The sequence below is a fragment of the Oenanthe melanoleuca genome, chromosome 3, assembly GCF_029582105.1.
Source record: "Oenanthe melanoleuca isolate GR-GAL-2019-014 chromosome 3, OMel1.0, whole genome shotgun sequence".
Classification (NCBI taxonomy): domain Eukaryota; kingdom Metazoa; phylum Chordata; class Aves; order Passeriformes; family Muscicapidae; genus Oenanthe; species Oenanthe melanoleuca.
This window is the reverse complement of record NC_079336.1, coordinates 65,217,933-65,238,893: the sequence shown is the minus strand read 5'-3', so window position 1 is coordinate 65,238,893 and position 20,961 is coordinate 65,217,933. Positions and strand designations below refer to the sequence as shown.

General features: G+C 40.9%; 1 protein-coding gene across 2 annotated transcripts in view; it reads left to right on the top strand.

Annotated features, from left to right (window-relative positions):
• The first annotated feature begins 2,497 nt into the window (after nucleotides 1-2,497).
• CHRM3 (cholinergic receptor muscarinic 3) overlaps nucleotides 2,498-20,961 on the top strand; it is a 248,781-nt gene continuing 230,317 nt past the window's right edge. For both annotated transcript variants that reach the window (XM_056487953.1, XM_056487952.1), the window contains exon 1: nucleotides 2,498-2,670. The gene's annotated coding sequence lies outside the window, so the exon portion shown is untranslated. The remainder of the gene's footprint in view (nucleotides 2,671-20,961) is intronic.

The window sequence follows — 20,961 nt, the reverse complement described above, 5'->3', positions numbered from 1 at the left end:
TTAAAATCAATGGATATTTTCTGTGAAGAAATTATTTATTATTATTTAGAAATGATTATTATTATTTATTATTAATTTAGAAATTATTATTATTTAGCAGTATCATTGCAAAATTTATTCCCATACCTTAGGCTAACCAGTTCATTGCCTGCCCTGACACTTACTTCTTTATACAGACATTGTCCTATATGGTTTTCTGGGATCATTGATTTTAGTGTGCATACACTTGCTTCAAAGGCTCGCTTTGCATGACTCAAGGTTAAATACATTTATGTTATAGAATTGTACTAGGCAACTGAGCCCTGATTTATAAAGTATTGATATGTGCCTTAAAACATGGCAAATGCAAAGCCAAGCAGATCTCAGCTTGCTTTGAATCTTGAAATGAATGTATTTTCTAAAACACATTCTGCATTATGCACATAGATGACTTTTGCCACAACCTCAGAAATTAATCAGGTTTTGGTAGGTACAAAGCTATGCATTATTCTACACTGGCCTAATAACATAATTTACTATTTGGAGTGGTTTCCCTCCCCCTTATGAATGGTCTATGCCTTATAAAGATCTCAGCCTGAGATGACCTTATCTATATTTAGTGTGCTTACAGCTGGGAAGTCCTTGCACACATTTAACAGCTAACACAAGTGACAAAAGGGGAAAAGATGGTCGAATTTTCAGCCGCATCTTCAGTGGCACAAAAATAAATGCGCTATTTCTAATATAATCTCAAAAGCCAGCCGTGCATCGTGCGAGCTCACCTCCAACATGTGGGGGAGCTGAGCCCTCGGCAGCTGAGGTGCAGAAGCACAGGGACAATCGCACTGCGAGGGTCACCTGGGACGACTCAGAAGCGCTCGCAGCTGCTCTCAAACCCCAGCTTCCTATTACACCGGACAGAGCTTTTTCTGGTGCTATTTTGAGATGCAAGGTAAAAAGAAAGGATAGGCGGGCAGTAGAGCAACATACCCAGAGCTCAAAAGCAGAGGAATCTCTGCACAGCAAGAGATCTTAATTTTTCATATGTAAGTAGTTTTCGTTTTCTGCTTTTTCATCCCACGGGTATTTTTTAGAGTGTCATGAATTACCATTGAATTAATTAAAAACCAGAAAATTAACAATTTCTCTAAGTGTTGAAAATTTATACCTGGAATTTTACGTATTCTTTCACAGGCTCTGGTCGTGGCTGCTCGTCACAAAGGATCCAATGGCATGTCCTGTGAAAACCCCGGCAGAAGGACATAGGGTGTGAGTGCTTCTTCCTCACTGAACGCATAGGCTAAAAGACGGACCCCACGTTTTTTAAATTTTGTTCTGAAGGTAGCAGATAATCCAAACAATATTAGTTATGAGACTAATAGAGAATTGGTGCCCTCGAAAGGATACACCGCTGTTTTGTTTCTGTTCTCCAGAGCAGTACTTTGTAACTTTTCTCTTACACCTAGCCAAGAAATACAGAAGCAGGCAAGCAGAACACACCCTGCTCCCTTATGCCATAGCAACTTGGCGGCCAGCAACGCTGCCCGCAAAAACAACTGCTAAAGGCTGAACTTCTTTTGTGTTGAAGGATTTGAAGTTAAATTTATTAATCTTTTACAACAGAAGAAACATAGCAGTGTGAGACACCTCAATTTGATGCAGTAAGTTATCACATACTTCTACAGGATCTTTTAAAATGCAGATTCCTTACATTCTTCATGTTTTAATGGAGTATAAGCATATATTAATAAATTATTTGGCTTCCTATGAGTTTGTAGCATACCCTGATTAGCTGAGAGGGGAGAATATTTTAAACAGACCTTTCAGAAACTTGATAGTAATGAATAAATATCGTATTAATATATATTACAGAGCTATATGAGGGTATGTGATTTGGTTGATATCTCATTAAGAGGCATATTTAATATGCAACAGAAAATTATTTGCTCTCCACAAACAGGACCACAATCTTCAAGCAATAGCTGCTCACACGTCTCAATTAAAACTAATAAAAATAGATTAAAAAATTGGAAGGGGGAGGGGAAAGAGGGAAAAAAAGAGAGAAGAAACCATCGCGATTGAGGGAAGGCTTTCCCACATAACCTCATCCCCTGTGAGTCCTTGCTACTTCGCAGGTTGTTGGAACGGGCGAGGGAGGGTTTGGCAGCCCTCTGTTTTTAACTCTCTGTCCCCGGGGCGGGGGCTGCGGGCTGGCTCCCTCCGGCTGGTCCCAGCAATGTCCCTGCAATGTCCCTGCAATGTCCCAGCAATGTCCCAGCACGTCCCGGCCGTCGGGGCCGCCCAGCTTCGCACCTGCCGGGCGCGGGCGGGCGGGGGCCGGGGTCGGCGGGCGGGGCGGGCCGTGAGGTCACCGCGGCCGCGCCAATGACGGCGGGCGGCGGAGCGGGTGTCCCCGAGCGGCGGCCGCACGGGGAGGGTCCGAGCGGTCCCGGCGCGCCCCCGCCCACCCGGGGCCGGGGCTGGAGGGGCGGCGCCGCTGCCCGAGCACAGGTGCGGCGGTGCCGGCGGTGCCGGCGCGGCGGGCGGGAGCGGAGCGCCCTCCTCCCGGCGGGGATGTTCCGGCCGCCGGGGGCGCGCCGCCCGTGGGAAGCGCGCTCCTAACGCCACCTGGGCGTCGCACGGAGCGCTCGGCGCGGAGCGGGCGGGCTGGGGTCGCCGGCAGCCGGGCAGGTAGGAAGGAGGGGAAACGCCGGTTCGGGCGGGTCTGAGGAGCTTTTGTGTGTCTGCCGTCCCCGGCGTGCGCGGGGGTCAGCGGGGAGCGGCGTGCGGCGCAGCCCGGGCCGGCAGCGCGGCGGGGCTCGCCGCGGGGAAAGTTGAGCGGACGGTCCCCGCTCCGAGCGGCCGGGAGCCGCAGAGCCCTCCGTCCAGCCGGGGCGGGGGCCGAGGCTGTGGCAGCGGCGGCGGCCGCCGGAGGGCTCCGCGCACCGCGGCGGGGCTGCCCCGCTCCGGGCTCGGAGCCGCGGCCGCTCCCCAGCCCCGCCGAGCCCCCGGGTTAGCGCGGCCCGGCGGGGGCTCGCTGCGCTCGGCGCTCGCTGCCCCGGTCTCGCTGCCCCGGTCTCGCTGCCCCCGGCTCGCTGCGGTCCCGTCGTGCAGCGGCTCGCCCGGAGCCGGGGCAGCGCTGGACGTGCCCAGCTGTCGGGCTGGGGCAGCGCGAGTGCGCGGCCTCCCCCGGGCAGGTGCTCGGCTGGACCCGCTGCTGAGCCGTGCCCGCTCCGCCCTGGACCGAGCGGGTTCCTCCGGAGTGCGGCTGTCGTGCGGCTGGAGTTGGGGAAGGCATCGGCGGGTAGGGTGTGCGCTGCCAGCGCACCCACGGAGCGTCTGAAGCAGAGCCCAAGTGTTTACTTAAAACCAGAACTAGCCCTGTTCTCTTCGCTGCGTAAGTGTCGCGGCAGACAAACCCCAATGGACTCGTGTGCAGGGCTGTGGATCTGCTCATGTGGGTTTTCATACTGATTAACTGCCTTCTGATTGCCTGGGATTACTTTGGAAAAACGCAAATCCCGGCTAATATCTGTGCTGACCATATATAGAAATAATCGCAGACAGAAGTACTATAACTTCAATATTGCTGACACAGGTCGAGAAACTTTAAAAACAGCAAGTAAAAGCCGAGATTTGTCCTGAGGATGTTTTTGTCCAAGGGATATGTTTTCTTGTGTTTGCATCCTTCATTGACTCAATTATTTATAGTTTTTGTTCACTTGTTTACCTGCCTATACACCTCAAAGTTGATGAATGATATATTGATTTTATTTTGTCTGCCTCTATTTAATCTGGCAGTGTTTGGTTTGCTTACTTGTGTTGACCAGGACTGCAGTAGGGAACGCTGCTTTTTCCAGAATGAAAGCCTGGTTTGATGGCTTTCAGAAACGTGCCTCAGCTTGGAAGCGAGCATATTGCTCATACAGTACCAATTTTCCATGGCTTGGAAGAAGTATTGTAGGGTTTTCTGATATTGTGTGTTTTGTGCTCTCTCTTTTTTTTTTTTTTTTTTTTTTTTTTTAAATACATTGAGTTGTTTGGTTTTTTAATAGCTCTGCTATTACCAGTAGCTTTTATGTGTACATTGTTGTGCTGTGGAGCAATATGAAGACTACATTTTCCAGTGCTGAATCTCATTCAAAGTAATGTGCTTTTATTTCGGTGTCATGTGCATGTTAGCAGGGCAACTCCAGCAATAGGGAACAAGAATCTGTTGACTTGAGCTGAAACACTGAAAACAATTCTCTTGGACTGCTTTGGATGTAGCAGTTTTGCTGAATTTTATTAACAAAGAGTTGAAATGCTCCAGGGATAATCCAGTATGAAATTCATCTGACTTACTGGCAGCTATCTCAAAACATGTTGCAAGTTCTCTTCTTCTACTAAATACACTTTGCCATCAAAGCCAGAAATTCAGTTTGGTATGTTTTCACGTTTAATTCAAAAGAAATAGAACCTAAGCTAATTTATTACAGAAAATGTCATGCGGTGTAAATTCATCTCATTTTCAAGTAAATGAACAGTAACTTTCTGGAGGGAGCTGATTGCATACCTTATATCATGTATCTGTATATTGTCAAGTACAGTGCATTTTTCTTTCTGTTACTGAAAAAACCAATCATCTTACTCATAGTAATATAGTCTGCATCTGACAACTTATTAATGTATTTTAGAGCAGCAGTCTCAGAGGTAGGTTTTCATAGTGAAAACCAACCATGGCCATACGAAACATCATAAACACGGTGCTCAATGGTGCCTTAAATTACAGTTCCAGGTAATAGTGTTAAGGAGTGAAATGTCTTGGTTAATTTGTAAGCTGGTCTAAAAATTTGTCACACTTAACTACATTCTTCATTCTAAACCTGTAGTTGCTACTCTAAAACTATCCAACCTCCCTTTGTTGAATTAGTATTTGGATTTTAGACTTAATGCTATGAATGTTTTCAGGGTCAAATCCTGAAATGGTAAAGAAAATCTTGTGGTGACTAATGTGGAAATTTCTTCCACATGAATGCTACAGCGTTATGGTTCTGATGTTCATATCTTCTATTCTCCCTCAGTCTTCATTGTAGCAGACAGCCTAATTGTGTACTTTGTGCCAGCAATTACTGTGCTTACGCAGTGTTATGTGACTCAAAAAGGAAGGGGTGCAAAAGGTGCTTGACTCTAGGAAAACGTTTGAAGTGATCTGGATGACCTTAATTAATATTGTTCATTATCGTATTACGTCTTGTTTGCCATTACGAGGAGATGGTGTTCTGAGGAGGAGCCAAAGTATCTGTGCAGTATCTGAAGGCTCTGCTCAGTGCATGTGCATGCATGGCTGCTTAGTTTAGTACAAAATATGATGGAAGGGTTTACTAATATTAATGGTATCCCCTACTGTAATGGCAGATTCTCGTTTAGTGAAAATATATAATTAAGCTTTTAAATAAGGAGCAGTATCTATAAGATTATGTGGGGGAGGATGTGCAATGCCATCTCACTATCCTTATCTGCGTTTAAGTACCATAGTTTGTGAATTTGTAACAAATGTTAAAAGGATCTGTAAACTTGCAATAAAAAGAAAGAGCCTTGTAACACCAAAAGTTGTCAGTTTCACAAATCCATTCAACAGTGTTGATGCTTTCTCTGTCACTTTGCTCAGCACCTCTTTTCTGCTGAATATCAGTTCTGCTGGGCTGTATGGTTGCTGAACATCTGAAACTGTCAGAGGTGCTGGGAGAGTGTCCATCACCTGCACCTCTACAGCACAAGTTGTGCCTCCCGGTCCACCAACAGTGTTGCAACATATACCAGGCTATGCTGCTGATGGTGTTGGGGTGAAAAACATTATAAATACATTTAGCATAAGCCTGGTGTGCCATGATTAGATTAAGACTTCATGCTCAGGAGTTGTTTATGTCTTATTTTTGTTTTAAGAGAGGATAAGAGCAGGCTGCGACATTTTCTATTTCTTGCCTTGGTTGAGTGCCAGCAGAACACAACCTTGTCCATGCACGCCTGGCTAGGAGATTCAGTGAGAATCCATTCTTGTGAATGTAAAATGTTGAAATTACTGACTGTAAAATAGGCAACAATGAACGATTAACCCCCTCTCATATTTTAAGTATGTAGTTTCATGCCAGAGGCATTTGTTGGTGTAAAGGAGGGAAGGCTTAAGTGAGTTTCTTTATTAAGTGTTTGCAAACTGGAGGAAAAGTCTTTTCTTTGGTTGGAAAATCTTTGGAAAAACAAAAGATGTCAGCTATATTACAAATGATAAATAATCAGTTGCTGCAATGAGAGCTAGAGGTAGTTTCATACTTCTCTAAATTAATCTTGATGGAGAAAGTTACAGAGAAATAATAATACAGCTTCAGTATGGATTATCAGAAAGTGTTTTCCTGGGTATGATTTGAAAATGCAGATATTTGTCAATGCCATTATCTTTCCTTCTCTATTTTCTTTCTAAAGATGGAGTAAAGAAAAAAAAAACCAACCCTGTTTAATTTAAAACAATTTCCTGCAAGCAAATTCAAGGTTTTGTTCATTTAGCCCAGTGCAATATAGCAATTTAGCCACAGTTTCAGAGTGTCACGAACACCAAAGATCTGATAAGTAGTCTGTTCTCTGTTGTGGGCACTAGGCCTGGCTTGATCTCCAGGAGGTTGTGGCTGCTCTGCAAGTTTGTAGACAGTTCTTGGAGGGGTGGTGAATGTGGCTGGGGGCTTCCAAGACTGCTCAGTTACATTCAACAAGTTGATAGGCTTGTGCTCTATAATGATGTATATTTCTATAATTTCTGTATTTTTCCTTTCCCTCTCTGGATAAGAAGGCTGTGTGATGGATGTGTAAGGTTAATCTCTCACCCTATTTGGATGATGATCTGTCCTCCTTCGTTCCCATGGGAAGAAGATTATTTATGGCATACAAAGGTTTATAATAAAAAAAGTCAAAAGTTTACCTCTTAAAAATAAGTTCATAGACGACAGAAATTTGGAAGGAAGTGATTAAAAAAGATGTTTGAAGTTACTAGACATGTCTCTGTGTGTACATCTCTTCTGTTAAAGAAAACAATCTAATCTTGGTGCCAGGGGTTGGCTACAGGGCTTTGTAGAATATTGTTTACCTGCTGAGCTCTAGCTGTGTTTGTGTGTAACATTTTGTTCATTACTACCTTATTTAACAGCACTAGGTGTACTGGAGCCAGATGCTGAGGGCTCTTCTTGGACCTTTAAGACTCCATGTGAAGTATGGAGGGACAACTTTTCAGGTCAAATGTGTAAAGTCATGACAACATACATTGTCCTGCAGGCTCATTATTCCTGTCTGTCCTTCTCATGATTAGGAGAAGACCCTGCCAGCATCCAGGATTAATGGGTTTTAAGAAAGCCTCCCAACGTTCCTGCATGAAGGTCTGAGGTATCAGCTGTAGCACCTAAAGGAAATAAACCTGACAGTTTTGAAGGGGGAAAATGCTATCTATCATCCACAAGGATTTATAAAAAGCCTCCATTATTTCATTATGAAATAAGTAAATTTGAATTCAGTAATTGTGTGGGATTCTAATAGCAGGAAATACATTATTAAGGCTGTCAAATCATACATTAAAAAAATCTCACTAAATATGCACTGAAGAAGCAAAGCATTTCATTTCCTTCAGTCTTGCACTACAGTCATGTAGAGTGCCTCTATTTCCTTTATAGGTTGAATTAACAAGCCAAGCCTTTAAAAAAAACCTCAAAACCTTAAATACCGTATTGAAGGACCTGGGCTACCACCAAACCAAATAATTTGGTGAGATAAAATCAGTCTTGGTGTGGAAAATTAATTACCTCTTATGGTTTTGTATGACCTGGAAAGCACTTGTCTGCTTCGTGGCTGTTAATCAGGGATGAGAATAAGCAGGTCATTATCTTGAAGCAGCATACTTTCATTCACTAAAAATGCCAAAGAGAGGTCCCTGCAAAACACTGGAATAATGGTGTCAAAGCTGTAGAGAAAAGTATTCAATTCCCCTTCCTGATACTTGTCCCACAAGGACAAGGAGCTTGTCCCACAGGGCTCCATTATGTGGGAAGGAGATACATCCTGGCGGTCTTATGGGAATTCCTGGGACACAACAGAGACATATTCTGTCTTGAGGTATTAAGGCAGCAATATTCATGCAGCATGTACTGAAGCATGAAATATCCATTATGCTTGCTTTTATAGCTGCAAGCTCTGTATTGGTCACCTATGCAGAATCTTACTGCCCTTTTTGGTTTAGTTTTTTCTGGGGGGGCCAGAAGCCTGTTAGCACTTTGCCATGTTTCTCTAGTAAAAATTAATAGTGCTAATTGCCACTTCTTTTATCAATAATTTCTGAATCAACATGAAGTATTGCTATAGCAACAAATCCTTTCGAACTTCACTGCAGGCAATTAGTAGGAGAATTCAATCTCAATATGTAATAAGCACAATTGTAAGAACTATTTGAAGGATTAGGGAACAAACTTCTTAAAAAGAAGGGGAGTAATGCAAATACTCAAAACTGTCATGAATGAACAGAACTTGAAAATTTTCAGCATTCTCTTATTAATCATCTCCAGTTGCTGTAAAAAGGTGCATAGGTGCTTTGAACAAAGTAATTGCAGTGCACTATGTCTCCTTGGAGGAAAAATATATCATTCTGTGGAACACTCTGGAGATTTTTATCTCTGAGAATAATGTTTTGATGTCAGCTGTTGCATCTTCTCTCAAAGTATGATTGTTCTTCTGCCCTGACAATGAAGTGCAGGAAAACCCTAAGTAGGTTTCAGGATTAGTTGGACAGCAAATAATCCAAATTTATGAAGCCAGAATTAGATGTTTCTTTACCTCTGCTTTTTTACCAGTTGAAGCATCTTTTTCATTGGAGTGGATTGGTATTTGCATTTTACCTTGTCATCTCTCTTGATAACAGGCACACAAGGGAAGTTACACGTAAATGCACACACATAAAAATCAGGAGGCATGAGGGGTGTGGGAGTGTAAAATACCCAAGGAACACTGAAAAACAGGGAATGGTCTGGCACTGTAAGTCTATGATTGATGTTATTACCTGTGATAGATTTTGAGGTAGTGAAAGCTTATAAATCTTTAGGGGGAGCTATGCTTCTAAGGATGCTGATTGCACTGAAAAAAAGGGTTGTGTGAGAAGAAAGTATAAGGACAGGTGAAGGGTAAGAATGATAAAACCATAAATTAAGGAAATTAAGAGGGTAATCAAAGGAGGGCAGTGCTTGTAAGAGGGAGGTCTGAAGGGAGTATCCCAGGAGCCTGTGACTCTTGCATACATACAGGGCAGAGAAAAGAAGGGGGAACCATGAAAGACCCAGAAAAAAATGAACCATATGACCCTAGGTGCTGAGGGGAGAATTGTTCTTGTGGTAGACATCCTGGGAAGGACATGATGGTTTCCTGGGGAGGAAAGGTTGTTTTGTGCATTCTTCCTTCACCTCATGCAATGGGTGGCTTCTTAATGGTGCTTTGCTAGATGTCTGGGCTGCTTCTTCTGTGTGTTATGGCTCTTTGCTAGCAGTGCCCCCACCAACCAGCAGGCAATCTCTGGTTACCCTGGCCAGACTGTTTGCCTTGCTGATAATAATTGGGAGGAAATAAATACTTAAAATGCAATGGCATGCAAGGCCACACCTCTGCAACTTTCTCATGTCAGAGCACCACTCCTTGGAGAGCCTTTGAGACTTTGCATGGTGTCAAAGTTACTGCTTTCAAGCAGTCAAAGTTTTACATTTCTTTTCAAGTTGTATCTCTTTGTACTTCCTTTTATTAGCATAATGGTGTGGCTTTGTTAGGTAGGAAATTTTAAAGAAAATTCTGCAATACAGGCTAAAAGAGCATTACAAGAGAAAACAGTGAAGAAATGCTGGGTGTCTTTTACTTCCAGGATTCTTGGAAGACAAATGATCCCTGGACTATTTATTTATGTAAATATTATTCTAAAATATCTCTTGCAGAATGCATCTAGTAGCTCAGATAGCATCTGAGTAAAGCCAGTTTAGCAGTGTCTCTTAAGCAGATGTTGGAAAAAAAGAGGGGTTGGAGTCCTCTTAGGCTTCAAGCTGCTGAGGAAAATTCAAGGAAATTTAAATCTAGTTTAGAGGCTTGCAGGGGGACTTCTGGATTTCAAATGTCTTTGTATTATTTTTCTGATCATTGTTTTGTATAAAATTGTCTTGCATTTTCTGTGGAAAGGGATGGAAGAAAAAAATATTTTCTCTGAAAGAGACAAGAAATTGATCTCCAGTGTCTGGAAACAGTACAAAAAAACTAACAAGAAATTACTTTAGAGCAAACACTGGTGAAAGGTATACATTGAAGCAAATATGTGTGAAAGGGAAACTTACAGAACTACAACACGAGGGGTAAAGGATTGTGCTGTAGGAAATAGCTGCCAAAAATACTGCTATACAATGCAAAGGGAACTCATGGAAGAGCAATGAGAATAATTTGTAGCTCCCATTTCTGGAAACTGCAGTTCAATAGCTACTGGCTGGTGATGATGTGTTAGGCACCTGTGTTGGTTCTTCTTTTCCTTGGTGTTAATTTGCAGTGGGCATGCATCAGCAAGTCCAAAGGCAGTGTCTGACTTCCCTGCTGATGGATAAGTGTGTGCCTTGGATTGTCAGCTTTTTCCTTTTCAGTCCCACATGTAGCTTTCACTGGAAAAGCATAAGAGCTACTAAGACTTCCAAATAAAAATGTGAGTGACTGTTTTCCTCGTGTTCCACATCTCCATTCAAAACATTCAGTTGTTTGTGAAAGCAAGTATGTGGAAGGTGAAGATGAGCTGTGCTTTTCAGAAGCAGCAGACGGTGTTTATACTGTTCACTACTGAGGCAGTAATTTTCATTCTCACTCAGCTCAATGAAATCTGTGTTTGTTTGCTAAAGAGAATGCTAAAGAGGCAAAAACATGCAAGCAAGATTGAAAAAAAGTTTTATTGGGTTCACGTGGCTAGATTTTGGTAGTGGGGGGATGCAGGGGCAGGCTCTTTGTGAAGCTGCTAGAAACTTCACCTGTGTCAGATGAAGCCAGTGCCAGGCAGCTCCAAGACAGTCCCACTGCTGGCCAAGGCTGAGCCCATCAGTGATGGTGGCAGCACCTCTGGGATAGCATGTTCAGGACAGGAAAATGCTAGTGTGCAGGACAGCAGCTCTGCAGACCCAAGCTCAGTGAAGAAGAGGGAGGGCAGAGATTCCCTGCTGCCCCTGCTGAAGCAGCTGTCCCCCTGGAGATCCATGATGGAGCAGATTCCACCTGCAGCCCGTGCCAGAGCAGGTGGGTGCTCGAAGGAGACTCTGACTCTGTGAAGCTTCTGGCAGAGGAGCCCCATGCTGGAGCAGATTTTGTGTCACAAAAGCCCAGACTGGGTTTGCCTGTGGCCTTGCAGGGGACATTTGGAGCAGCTCATGAAGCAGTGCAGTCTGTGGGACAGACTCAGCTTGTAGAAGTTGGTAGAGGACTGTCTCCTGTGAGAGGGACCCCGTGCTGGAACAGGGTGAGAGTGTGAGCAGTTCTCCCTCAGGGGAGGAGTGGGAGGATTTCTTCCCCCTGAGGAGGAAGGTGCACTAGAAGTGATGTGTGATGAGCTGTGAGTTTCCCCTAATCAAGAGGGGAAAGTGCTTTTAAGATTTGGGTTTAATCTTCATTATCCTGCTCCAATTCTGACGGGGAAAATTTTACAACTTGCCACCAAAGTGGAGTTTCTTTTGCCCGTGATGTCAGTCAGTGAGTGATCTCTCCCTGCCTTTATTTTGGCCCTTGAGTCTTATGCTGCATTTTCTTTCCCCTGTTCAGTTTCAGAGGGGAGCAATGGAGTGTCTTTGTGGGCACCTGGTGTCCAGCCAGGGCCAACAAAAGGTTCATAAATACAGCAGTAGGCTGAAGCTGCAACTTTTCAGGGCATTGAATTCTGCTGCTGAATTCTACTCTTGAATTATAATTATGATAAAATCAAACTTTTAAATGCCCAAAATGAAAGAATTATGATTATGTGACTCTTGTAGGCTGACAGTAACAATAAGGAGAAAAAACAAATATGATCTCAAGTTAACTTGAAATAAAATAGGACACAAAAAAGCTAATCTCACCTAAGTTCCTTCCCACAGTTTTGCTATATTTACACAGTTTTAAGTTGTCATATTTGCAAGCTAAGACAATGGAGTTTCAAAGAGAAGTATGATCAGGTATGTTGTTTCCAAGAAGAAAATATTGGAATTGAAACAATTTTAACATACTTTTTAATGTCACAAAATATCTAATACCTTGTAACTCGCTAGTATTGAAATGCAGAGGTCTTATCCTTGTTACATCAGTTGGAAACTTTCCATGGTTCAGGGAGTCACACAGGTCTTTAGTCCCCTTTTCTGTGTCAGATATGATCAACTTCTTTTCTTTGATATGTTGTTGCTGGGTGGATTGGTTTGTTTCTAGGAATAACACATCCCTTTTACAGCAGCTGTACAGTCTTGATTCTGCTTCTCTTAGGTTCTGCTGTTGTACTGTTTTTACAGAAGGTAAGGAGAGAAAAGGTTCCTTTAAAAAAAAACCCAAAAAAGAACACCCCTCACCAAAAAACCCCAAACAAACAGAAAACAGACACAACCCCAAAACTGTATCCTTTTGATTTACCAGATGGGAACATTTCCTGGGTATGGCTCACGTAATAATTTATTTGCATTGTGTATTGATTTATGTCCAAGAGCACTAGAATACTGAGGACATTTGGGCTGCAGGCTTTTGTGGTTGTGTGATTTGTAGGACTCTGATTCTGCTTTCCCATTCTAGTGACAATTGGGTGTTGCAATGTTATTAAGTGTTTCTGGATCTTAATGCTGGGTATACTGAAACCCTGGATTACCAGACTGGTCCTTTGAATTACTCTGATTTTTTTTTTTTCCCCCAATTTACCTTGTGTTTGAAGCTGAGATTGTGGTTTTTTTTAGCCTGAGCAGCTATTTTCTGTTATATATTTATTTTTTACTACTGTAAAAATAATGTTTGATGGCCTTTCACATGTTTTTTCAATTGGTTATGCTGCTGCTCCTGATGTGAGAGAAACAAATTCAAGGACTTGTGGACTCATTGGTAAGTGACTTGAATCTACAATGTTAAAATATTAATTTATTTTTTGCATGGATCATGAAGAGTCTAGCACCTAATTTGTGGCCAGTTGCAGATTAACATTGTCAGTTTAGGGAATGTAAGATACTTACCATACTGTTTTTGACAGAAGTACTAAAAAGAAATATTTCTGTAGGGCATTTGAGAAGTCTAATGATTAAGATGATAGGTTATGGTTGAGCCTGAATCTGTTTACTAGAAAACTGTAGTGCTGATATTTCCTTGTACCTTCCTGTTTCTCTCCTTCTCCCCTTCTCCCAGTCTTTAATTCCAAGTGTCTGGGATTATTAATGATTAAGAGCAATGGATAAATGCAGAAAAGGTTCACTAGTCATGTTTGACTAGCTCATGGAGAAGGTTAAACCTAAAAGATACAACATAAATGGGAAGCACTGTAGGAGTGTTCTTACATTTGGTACTTGTATGTGCACACCATCCTACTCTATCTGACTTGAAAATGTGGAGTGACACCAAACACTGTTAAACTACAGGCTGGGTTTTCTTTCTGGTTTGGATTTGGACCAATTGAAGTTTCACTTTAGTCTATATTTCACTTTCTTTGACCTTTTTTTTTTTTTTTAAGCTCAGACAAGGAAAAGTGTAGGGCTTTTTTCTGCACAGTTTTACTTGTGTGTTTCTCTATAATGTTTTTTTGAGTTTTCCATTTTTTCCACCAAAGATATCACTCTCTCTTGGTTAAATTGGAACAGAAACATGAATGTTAGAAGAGTGTGGCCAGTTGGTCTTGTTTTTGCTAATGATGTGCTTGGAGTGTACGTGTGCAAAATATACTTCAAGGCCTGTCTTAATCTACTTAAGAAAAATAAATTGAAATAAATATCCCCAAACTATTTGCAGCTGTTAAATTATATTAATTTAAATGAGATTAAACCTATAATATGTGTAGCTATTTTCATATGAAGATAAGCTTAAGCAATATTCTTCCTCTGATCCTAGTTCAGAGTAACAACCAGACCAGAACCTTTCATTTGGGGATTATAACTTCCTTTTTTAATTTCTAGTCTTGTCTTTTTTGTCCTTCTGTTTGCTAGCTGTATGTAATTTTTCCAAATATTCTTGTTTGTATGTTATTTGCAAGTTTGTTTCTAATGCAGTGATCCATATATATATATATATAAGAATAGTGGGAATCATGGAACTGGAATAAACATTTTAAATAGGTAATTATGCAGAAAATCATAAGAATAGAGGTTTTTATTCATAAAACCTTGGGTAGGAAGTTTTGGTTTTATTAATAGATGTCAAATGTGGAAAAAAAAATGAACTATTGGAGAAACTTGAATGCAGTGTCACACGTGGAGTGGAATTGGGATTCTGTGGAAGGAATCCCTCTTGTACTGTGCATGTGAAGATAAGAAAGTCATATTCTGAATCAGCCTGCAAGATGAAAGAGCCTTGATGTAGTGTAGCTGTATTAATAGTAGAATTAGTGATGGATTTGTGTTGTTTTGGCATTGTATCATTCCAGCAATATTTGGACAGAGCGGAGAGAGCTGAGTAATACACAGAACAAAAGATGAGCAGCTAGTGACTCTTATCAGTAGGCTGTTGAGAACAGCTTGGGGTTTCAATGACTGCATTATTTAGAAGCTTTTCCTTGCTTCTAAATTCTTACTATCTGGATTTAGTGAGATGTTATGTCCACTGGAATATTGTGTAAATATGTGAAAATGGCTTCAGCAGAAATGTAGAGCACAATTTATTAAAATGGATAAATGACTATGTTAAAGTTTTGTTCAGTAGCAAAATACTTATTGAGTGTTTGCTAGCCATCTGGGCTTTACCTAAATTGATGATCATATAAAGTTAACAAAAATTTCAGATATGGGCAAACAAAAGGTGATTGAAGTAAGGAAGTTATGTTCCAGAGTCTGTACTGTCCCCACGAGATGATACAAAATTGAATGTGCACAGTACGTTTGACTGAAAGGATGGTTTTACTTTTGTAATTGTAACTATCATGTGCAAACAACCATAGAAGTATACTGTAACATTTTATCCCCAGGAGGTTAATGTAAAGAAATGTGTGCTAACATCAGAGTGGTTATGGATTAGCCATGTCCTGTTAGCTCACAGTTGCTTATATCAATTTGTAGCTCCTCTGAAATAATCTACAGAATAGCAACTATGTCCACTCAGCTTCTGCCACCCCTGAGAATTTTAAATACCTACAGCTGAAGCTCTTTAGGCCTCTTGAGGGGGGGAAAAAAAGGCACTTTCTAAGCAGACACGTGTACCAGCCGCTTTGTTTTCCTTTTGCACACCCTTGGTTTTGCACACTTTTGGTTCTTCCTGTATTGTTTGTTGATCTTTCTGAAATGGAAGTCTGAAAATGTCAGCTGAATGTTGCAGTTCCCATACTGGAAAAGCAAATGTGTAAGTAGTGAATTGTGAATTCCCCTGTTGATATTTAAATGCTTCAACTGCTAATCCTGTATTTCAGGAGATCCTTGAAATTGTCATAATGAGAATTGAGCTGAAATCCTCAAAACTTCAAATGCTACAAAGTGACTTTGTTAGAGAACAACTTCAACAAGAAATGTGAAAGAAGTAACCCTGGCCTGAGGAATTTGTTTACTCTTCTGACAAAGTCTGTAAAAATTACTCAACTAGCTACAGTCAAGGGAACTTACCTGATTTTTCAGGCATGACCTATGCATCTCTGCTGTTCCACGACAGCTATATTGCTACCTTGGGAAACTTAAACTCTCTAGCTTAGACAGCAGATGGACATGATACTGTCTAATTTTCACTGAGCTAGTGCTGTAAGATTGCTCCTGTTAATCCTCCAGGTTTGGTTAATATTCAGAGAAAGGGAGAGACAGGCTGGCCACCCAAGTGAGTTTATAATGACTCTAATCAAGGAGGAGGAATTGGGGAAGTTTAAATTTCTGTCATTCACAGATATGAAGTGCAATGCTTTCAAACTTTGGCATTACCTTTATGCCTTGAAAATCTAGACAGATACTTTAGTTTCCACGAGACAGTGCAAGTTGTCAGATAGTGAGGTATGGGAGCCTGGGGGCAGTGGCAGGCATGAGATAATGGAAAGTGATGTTGAAATAGTTCCCTAGCATGTATCCCTGACTTGGAAACGTGTAAGCATTCACAAAGGCACTTCTCAAGGAGGGAGAAATGTCAAGATTTGGCTCCCAGAAGTCTTTGTATATAATTTTAACATGACCCTATCATGGTAGGATGCAGCTGTATCCCAAAGTACTTGTGAGTTGGTAGACTGCTGGTTACTAATAAATCTTCAAGGGTTTAATTTTTTATCCCCTGAAAAATGGAGCTGGTGATCTACTTTAACAAAAAAACTCTCCTCCTCCCAAAATTTGCTGTAATTCTGTGGCAGCTAATCCAATGAAACACTGACTCTGATGTGGGTCATATGCTTGTGGTTTTTTCTGGGTGTTTAGCTTGAGGAAGTAGTTCAGAAGTGTGCTTCCAGTTTCCCAGCCACCTGTTACAGCTTTCTTTCTTGAAACTGTTTGTTATTTCTGAGGCTGCTGTATATTTCTTGCTAAACTATAAGGCTGTAGTAGTCAAATATTTCCACAAGCTGGGTTGCTGAAAACCCTTTTGGTGACAAATGTAAACCGGTACTATGTGTCAGTGTAACAGGTGGGTTTCACCATTAATGTGCACTACAAACAGAACCATAAACATGTCACAGGAGAGAAACAAATTGTGCATGCTGGAGAAAAAAGTGAGTAACACAAGGGTGGCTGTGGATTGAGGCATTTGGAAACTCTTTCACAGGGAATTGGGTAGATTTAGCAGTGCTCTTCTGCCCTATCGCTTTTGCCATAATCAATGTGCAAAGAATTCCTCTGTATGCTCAGACAAATTGATTCCCCTCCTTTTATTTTTTATTTTCCTTTTTTTTTTTTTTTTTCTTTTTTCTTAATCTGTTTGAGTCTGCTGTGTTTAAAATGCGTTCCTCAGTTGCAGACCAGTTCTCCACCAGAAGCATGGTAGCCTGGCTAGCCAGCAGAAGGGGTGAGGACATGGACAGCAATTGCCAGACCATCACAGTACATTAATTTTACCTAGATTGTACTTTGGCCTGTGATTAATACAGGTCATTGCTGCCCAGTCACATTGCAGATCATGCTGAAAATTGTACAATGACAAGTACAATTCCTCTGAGTCATTTTGTCTCCATGACTTAAATAATCATTGTTGAAACACAGTAAGGAAACTGTTTATTTTGAAAATGTTTTCAAGAAGTCCTAATCCCCTTTTGGGGTAAATGGAAGAGTTTCTGCTATGGGATTATTCTTAACTGTAGAAAGCAGTCAGGTTGAATACTGAAAAGGAAACAGAAAAGATACTTGTTCTGTAAAGTGAAAAAATTTCTTTGGATTGGCTAGATTTGCCCTTCATCACAAGGGCTGAGTGGGACATCTTTGCAGGTCAAGATATGAGTTGATCAGGCAAAAAAATGTGTTCTCCAGAGAAGACTTTGGACCAGGAATGCTTTGAAGCAGTCTAGCTCGGTGCCTGCACATTGGTAAAACGCATCACTGGATAAGAAGGGGGAATCATTAGCTTAGGATAGTTCATTCATTTGCCATACAAGGTAGCATCAGGTGCCTTGTTCTAAGGAGTTTTCAGTATTTCTCTTTTTTCTGGAGACTTCCTCAAACATACAGCTTTTCTGGTTTGCATTGCTTGTAGATCATGGTTGTACTTTTTGTAACCAGCTAGCACATACCTGAGCAAGAGCTGCAGCCTTGCTGTCACATCCCTCTTTGTTCCTTAGCAAGTCCATCTCTGTCTTAATTCTAAGTCAGGTGTTTTCCTCCTCCATGTATTTCATATCTCATGGTATATCTTCAACAGGAGGGTCCAGTGCCTGTGTGCCATGAAGTTAATGTGAGTGACCTGGGGGATGGCTGCCCTGTAGCTGCATCCCCTGCTATCACTACACTGACACTGAGCAGCCTTCCAAGAGCCATGCTTTGTCCTGGGCTTTTCAAGTAACCACTGCTTTGCCCAAAAGCTATAAAATGCAGAAATGGTGGTGCTACCTCAGGAGTAGCTGGGCTGTCTGTGAAGCAAGGGCAGGAGCACAGCTGGGGCTGACAGTCTCTGTGTGTACCTTGTTCCTGTCCATCATCCAAAGCTATTGGAGAAAAGCCTTGCCAAGGAGAAAAGTAAAGTCTCAGCTATGTCCTTGGGAAGTCAGAAATGAATGCCTGAACCCATGGGTTCAATTCTGTGCTGCCTCTGAGGATACTGTTTGGCATGACTGATAATTAAATTCTGTGCATGGGCTTTTCTTTTAGATACAAGTCTTTATTTATGCACCTTTTCCCTGCTGGTTGAGTGTAACATATTTACTTGACAGAAGTTTGCTGTTAAAAAAATCTTGAAAAATAGTAATTTAGGTTGAAATAAATTGATTGCAAAATTGAATTTGTTTGCTTTACCGTTTCATTTAAAAGAAAAAAGAGTTTATACTTCTGAGTTTCTTGTGTGGTTATATTAAAAAAAACCAAAACAACTGTGTGAAAGGATCTAAAGTTAAGTCACTCCAAGTTGTAAAGCAATACAGATTATTTGTTGACAAAATTCACACCAAAAAATATTTTTTAAAACTCAAACCAACAATGCAAACCCCTTCATGCATAGTTGTGGGAGAGGTTATACTGTTGGAAGTTGTTTACTGGCACCTTCTTTCAGGAGCAGTGACTGAATACATGTGTATGTATAAGCAGTTCTGTAACCCCTACATCTTGTTCATATTGCAGGAGTCTGGCAGGACCTTCCATAAGTGATAACTGCTCTTCAGTTTCAGTTACATGTACATAGACATATTACATTTTTAGAAGCTCACAATTCCCTTCTTGTCATCATGTACAGTTATGTGAGAACTTTTTTGGTTTTGCTGATAGGACCAGATAACTTGCAGTGATGAGAAACTGGGAGGAGGAAGAAAAGAGCTTTGTTCACTGAGTCCTATATAATTACATTTAAAATGATGAATGAGTCAAGGCTAAGTTATTTGGGCATCTATGCATACTAAGAGGTTAGTATAGGTACAGTAATTGCATTTCTTAGATAATTTTCTTATTCTTTTTATGCAAATGTTTGCAAGAACACAAAACTTGCATTCAATAATAGCTTTCTATCACTAGGCAAAAATTAACATCAGAAAGCTCTTCCTGGTATACTTAATTCCATATACAAAGTACTTGACTAATTTGGCCACAGAAGCTGTTCCATTCTCTCATATACATATATTCTTCATTGCCTTGATATCTCAGGGAATTTTGTTCTTGGGTGGAAGTAAACAAAAATGTTCCGTTTGCTATTTTAAGCAACAAGTGGAAACTTTCATGGGTGAAACAAAGAGTTGAAGTATAAACTTAAGCAGCTTTCAAGTTTAAGTTCAATTTTGGAGTTATAAGCTGCATTTGTAAGACTTCACTGTAGCTTCACTGGTTCTTTCAGATGCATGATTTTGCATGACTGCAAAACACTGTTGGCATTTCCCTGAGGTAACAGGAGGGAGAGGAAACTTGTGTGAGGAGCTGGAAACCTTCACTCATCCATTTGATGTCTCTGTTGGCTTCTGTAGTGGGAATCAACTAATGAAGAGATCATTTGACTAAAATCTTTGACTGTCTGCTGTTTTTTCCCTCATCTTCATCTAATTTTTGGTCTCTTCCAGGTGCTTTGGACATTGAGTGTAGAAAAACTCTGGTCTTGCCAAAAGTGCTCTTTAGGTGCTATAAACATACTGTTTTGTTTATATACTCAGATTTTTGCAGGATCTTGTCTTGTATTACCCACTGTCAAAACAGAAGTTGTAACTACTGATGTGCCTCTTCTGAACTCCTGCTTTTGATTTGTGTTTAAGCTGGAGGGCCCTCCAATTGCATGTCATGTTTAATATGCTGCTCTGCTGCAGAGTTAACAGCCAAGTAGAGATACTAATCCATGGTGTGAGAGTCATAAAATAATCATACAAACCTCATAATGTTCCAAATTTGTCACTTTGGATACTGAATAGCCTTTTCTGGGGTGCCAGTGTAGATCTGTAAGAAATAAGTTGAATTTCATTTTGATCATCAGATGCTTGACTGAGATGAATGATGTTGGAATTGACACAAACGTTGTGCCCAGTCCTTTCCCAGAAACGTGCTTGATGGAAATGTGCACTGAATTCTTTCTCTGTAAGAGCCAAAAGAAATTAATTAACTCAGAAAGAAAGCCCAATTAAGTTGTTAAGTATGTTGGACTTGAATGTTTTTCTTGGTAATAATATAAAAAAATCTTAAAAGGAAAATCTGGAAGCTGTTACTATGCAGGTATATTACCATTGTTAGTGCAGTTTCAACTGCTTACATCTTTCAGGTTTGCAGCATTTGTGTAAAACATGAAATAGAATATTGTGGTGTTTGTGGTCTGTTTGCTGTGTTTCATCCCTAGCATCATTTTACTCAGTCTGATGGAAGTGTTTATTTTTTCTAAAATAATAGTTTTACTTTGCTGCTTTGAACTCTGAAAACATGATGGACTGCAAGGCAAGAGTATCTAGAATATAAAATTCAGTTTCTTATGAGTCTAGGACTATAGAACCAGTACTAGGGCAGCCTGAATAAAAACATTCAATTTTTTGAAGACACTCCCATTTTAACATAGTTTGAATTTTCTGTTATGAACCTTTTATCTTTAATTTTCCAATTGCCTAAAATTCTTTTAAAATAATTACCATTTGGAAAAGTGAAAAGCTACACTTGTGAGCAAAAGATTTATTGACTTCTTTGTCTTGCGTATCTGCTTTAAAAAAAGATA